A 5,000-nucleotide genomic window follows, 5' to 3' on the forward strand; every position below is an offset into this window, starting at 1 on the left:
TTGTACCTTAACCTAACCTATATTGCGCCTTAACCTAACCCACATTGTACCTTAACCTAACCCACATTGTACCTTAACCTAACCCATATTGTACCTTAACCTAACCTATATTGCGCCTTAACCTAACCCATATTGTACCTTAACCTAACCTATATTGCGCCTTAACCTAACCTATATTGCGCCTTAACCTAACCTATATTGCGCCTTAACCTAACCTATATTGCGCCTTAACCTAACCTATATTGCGCCTTAACCTAACCTATATTGCGCCTTAACCTAACCTATATTGCGCCTTAACCTAACCTATATTGCGCCTTAACCTAACCCACGTTGCGCCTTAACCTAACCCACGTTGCGCCTTAACCCAACCCACGTTGCGCCTTAACCTAACCCACGTTGCGCCTTAACCCAACCCACGTTGCGCCTTAACCCAACACACGTTGGGCCTTAACCTGCTCTGTAATTGTCATACGACGCGTTAAATTAGTGTAGTGTTGCCTAACTGCAACCCCCGCAATATAGTTTGCTACTCGCACTGCCCGGTCCCCAGAGTATCGCTTCATGTTAAACACCTTGCAGCTATACACTGTAATGCGGACGGCAGCAGGACGTACATGCTCAATGCCCTTCGCAGTTGTTCATTGGCATTCGCATGGCGAAGCACAGCCTACGTTGTGGTACGGCTTGTGTCAACTGTCCGCTGATGTTGTACGTCCAAATCACACACTGTACTGCACATTGGTCCTCATGTACTGAATGATACATCGTGGTACATGTGTGACCGTACCACGACTGCGCCAACAACGGCGAACCATACGGTCCAAATATTGTGCACTCAGCTACGTGTCGTCTCCCTATAAGAGCTGGATTGCAGTATGGTATGCCGTGGATGGCGATCACCATGAGCCGTCTGTTGATGTAGTGGCGCGTGTTGTCAGACGTAGTCGTCTCTTCTCACACACCGTGATAGCATGGTGCACTGCGTTCCACATCTGCGACATGCGACAGAGGCCGGTTGACAGTCGTTCGCGCAATGGACATCGCATACGTACGGGGGCCACCTTCCACGTGTTCGCGAAGCGTGCACATGTTGTTGCGTGTATGTGGGCAGACATAGTGTGTCGTGACACCTGACACAGGCATGCAACAATCGTTGAATTTGCAAATGGCGATGGACGTCTACGTTTGCTGGTGACGTTACGCAAATGAAGAACTGGTAAACCGTTGTGGTGCGGTTGTTCTCGCTAGAGGTGAATCAGTGATGGCGACGATCGGTTGAGCTACCAACCGGTTGTTTCAGCGATACCCACCATGCCCACGAACGTGAATGGCATGTGGGTGTGAAGCGATACGCGGCGGTGGCTGGGTGGGACCGTCCCCGGCCGGTGAGGGGGGCCCTCCCGGCGTGCTGGCCGCGCGGTGCGTGGGCGCACGCGCTACAGCCGGCTGGTGGGGGCGGCCAGTGGCAGGCGCGCCGGCCGACGGAGGCGGCAGGCGGCGCAGCTGCGCGCCGGCGCACCCTGCACGCGGCGCCGTGCGGCCAAAGTAGGTCCTCGCGGGCCCGGTGCGAAGCGCGGTGGACATCTGCAGTGTGCTGGTCCGATTGAGGACTGTGTGCGCTGAGGATGCGCCGCCGCCCGGCGCTCGGCGCCGCGACGCCGTCTGCTGCTCGGTCGCCTCTGCGGTTCTCGCAGGTGGATTGTATCGCAGCTGTGCGGACGTGTTGGCGCGTGCGCTGTGCTGGGAGAGTTCGCTTCGGCACCCAAGTGGGGCTTTTGTCCTTCTGTGGCGCTGGCGTTGGAGCTGCCGGCCACCGTAGGTGGCGCGTGTTGTCTCCCGCCGGCAATGCCACGACAGCACGCTCCCGGGCCTCTGTCGGCAGCGGCAAGCTCAGTTGGGAGCACGGGTGGTCGCACCTAAAGCGTCTACTCGCCAAACTCCGGGCGATTGCGCCTCTCTCGAACCCGACCAAGTACTTAGGACGGCGCTGCGCGCCGCCGGGACCTGAGAGGGTTTCGAGGTGTATTGTGCAGGGGAGCTCAGCCTCCTCCTGTTTGCAGAATAATTGAGCGGACGCTTGCGTGTTCGCGCGGGCTCCCGGGACACACTCCCGGGCGGCCGGCTGCTCAGCTCTAGTTGACGCAGCTCCCTGGTTGATCCTGCCAGTAGTCATATGCTTGTCTCAAAGATTAAGCCATGCATGTCTCAGTACAAGCCGCATTAAGGTGAAACCGCGAATGGCTCATTAAATCAGTTATGGTTCCTTAGATCGTACCCACGTTACTTGGATAACTGTGGTAATTCTAGAGCTAATACATGCAAACAGAGTCCCGACCAGAGATGGAAGGGACGCTTTTATTAGATCAAAACCAATCGGTCGGCTCGTCCGGTCCGTTTGCCTTGGTGACTCTGAATAACTTTGGGCTGATCGCACGGTCCTCGTACCGGCGACGCATCTTTCAAATGTCTGCCTTATCAACTGTCGATGGTAGGTTCTGCGCCTACCATGGTTGTAACGGGTAACGGGGAATCAGGGTTCGATTCCGGAGAGGGAGCCTGAGAAACGGCTACCACATCCAAGGAAGGCAGCAGGCGCGCAAATTACCCACTCCCGGCACGGGGAGGTAGTGACGAAAAATAACGATACGGGACTCATCCGAGGCCCCGTAATCGGAATGAGTACACTTTAAATCCTTTAACGAGTATCTATTGGAGGGCAAGTCTGGTGCCAGCAGCCGCGGTAATTCCAGCTCCAATAGCGTATATTAAAGTTGTTGCGGTTAAAAAGCTCGTAGTTGGATTTGTGTCCCACGCTGTTGGTTCACCGCCCGTCGGTGTTTAACTGGCATGTATCGTGGGACGTCCTGCCGGTGGGGCGAGTCGAAGGCGTGCGACGCGCCTCGTGCGTGCTCGTGCGTCCCGAGGCGGACCCCGTTGCAATCCTACCAGGGTGCTCTTGAGTGAGTGTCTCGGTGGGCCGGCACGTTTACTTTGAACAAATTAGAGTGCTTAAAGCAGGCAAGCCCGCCTGAATACTGTGTGCATGGAATAATGGAATAGGACCTCGGTTCTATTTTGTTGGTTTTCGGAACCCGAGGTAATGATTAATAGGGACAGGCGGGGGCATTCGTATTGCGACGTTAGAGGTGAAATTCTTGGATCGTCGCAAGACGAACAGAAGCGAAAGCATTTGCCAAGTATGTTTTCATTAATCAAGAACGAAAGTTAGAGGTTCGAAGGCGATCAGATACCGCCCTAGTTCTAACCATAAACGATGCCAGCCAGCGATCCGCCGCAGTTCCTCCGATGACTCGGCGGGCAGCCTCCGGGAAACCAAAGCTTTTGGGTTCCGGGGGAAGTATGGTTGCAAAGCTGAAACTTAAAGGAATTGACGGAAGGGCACCACCAGGAGTGGAGCCTGCGGCTTAATTTGACTCAACACGGGAAACCTCACCAGGCCCGGACACCGGAAGGATTGACAGATTGATAGCTCTTTCTTGATTCGGTGGGTGGTGGTGCATGGCCGTTCTTAGTTGGTGGAGCGATTTGTCTGGTTAATTCCGATAACGAACGAGACTCTAGCCTGCTAACTAGTCGCGTGACATCCTTCGTGCTGTCAGCGATTACTTTTCTTCTTAGAGGGACAGGCGGCTTCTAGCCGCACGAGATTGAGCAATAACAGGTCTGTGATGCCCTTAGATGTTCTGGGCCGCACGCGCGCTACACTGAAGGAATCAGCGTGTCTTCCTAGGCCGAAAGGTCGGGGTAACCCGCTGAACCTCCTTCGTGCTAGGGATTGGGGCTTGCAATTGTTCCCCATGAACGAGGAATTCCCAGTAAGCGCGAGTCATAAGCTCGCGTTGATTACGTCCCTGCCCTTTGTACACACCGCCCGTCGCTACTACCGATTGAATGATTTAGTGAGGTCTTCGGACTGGTACGCGGCATTGACTCTGTCGTTGCCGATGCTACCGGAAAGATGACCAAACTTGATCATTTAGAGGAAGTAAAAGTCGTAACAAGGTTTCCGTAGGTGAACCTGCGGAAGGATCATTACCGACTAGACTGCATGTCTTTCGATGTGCGTGTCGTGTCGCGCAACACGCTACCTGTACGGCTCGCAGTAGCCGTGCGCCGCGTGCGGAACCACGCGTGCTTCTCAAAACTAACGCCAATGTTGTGTGGTACGAGCGCTGAAGCGCTGGAGCGGCTGGCCTGCGGCACCTGGCGCCTGGCGCCGGTTTTGAATGACTTTCGCCCGACTGCCTGTCCGCTCCGGTGTGGAGCCGTACGACGCCCATCGGCCGTGAGGCCGTTGGACACAGAACGCTTGAACAGGGGCCGCCACACGCCTACGTCCCGCCTATGCAACTGTCTTGAAAGAGACAGTGGAAACTAAGAAAAGATCACCCAGGACGGTGGATCACTCGGCTCGTGGGTCGATGAAGAACGCAGCAAATTGCGCGTCGACATGTGAACTGCAGGACACATGAACATCGACGTTTCGAACGCACATTGCGGTCCATGGATTCCGTTCCCGGGCCACGTCTGGCTGAGGGTCGGCTACGTATACTGAAGCGCGCGGCGTTTGCCCCGCTTCGCAGACCTGGGAGCGTCGCGGCCGCCTGTGGGGCCGGCCGCGCCTCCTTAAACGTGCGATGCGCGCCCGTCGCCTGGCGGTTCGCATACCGGTACTTACTCGGTAGCGTGCACAGCCGGCTGGCGGTGTGGCGTGCGACACCTCGTACAACGACCTCAGAGCAGGCGAGACTACCCGCTGAATTTAAGCATATTACTAAGCGGAGGAAAAGAAACTAACAAGGATTCCCCCAGTAGCGGCGAGCGAACAGGGAAGAGTCCAGCACCGAACCCCGCAGGCTGCCGCCTGTCGTGGCATGTGGTGTTTGGGAGGGTCCACTACCCCGACGCCTCGCGCCGAGCCCAAGTCCAACTTGAATGAGGCCACGGCCCGTAGAGGGTGCCAGGCCCGTAGCGGCCGG

General features: G+C 56.0%; 3 non-coding genes across 3 annotated transcripts in view; all 3 read left to right on the forward strand.

The window, feature by feature from the left end:
• Positions 1-2,146: 2,146 nt before the first annotated feature.
• Positions 2,147-4,056, forward strand: LOC126433722 (small subunit ribosomal RNA). The gene has a single exon (XR_007578702.1). It is a non-coding gene; the product is annotated as a small subunit ribosomal RNA (ribosomal RNA).
• Positions 4,057-4,407: 351 nt separating this feature from the next.
• LOC126433816 (5.8S ribosomal RNA) lies at positions 4,408-4,562 on the forward strand. Its single transcript, XR_007578767.1, has one exon. It is a non-coding gene; the product is annotated as a 5.8S ribosomal RNA (ribosomal RNA).
• A 188-nt stretch (positions 4,563-4,750) lies between these two features.
• Positions 4,751-5,000, forward strand: part of LOC126433768 (large subunit ribosomal RNA) — a 4,223-nt gene continuing 3,973 nt past the window's right edge. The window contains exon 1 of the ribosomal RNA XR_007578743.1: positions 4,751-5,000. This exon is cut by the window's right edge and continues 3,973 nt beyond it. This is a non-coding gene — a ribosomal RNA (large subunit ribosomal RNA).

This window comes from Schistocerca serialis, unplaced genomic scaffold (assembly GCF_023864345.2).
Source record: "Schistocerca serialis cubense isolate TAMUIC-IGC-003099 unplaced genomic scaffold, iqSchSeri2.2 HiC_scaffold_1173, whole genome shotgun sequence".
In the NCBI taxonomy this organism is placed as follows: domain Eukaryota; kingdom Metazoa; phylum Arthropoda; class Insecta; order Orthoptera; family Acrididae; genus Schistocerca; species Schistocerca serialis.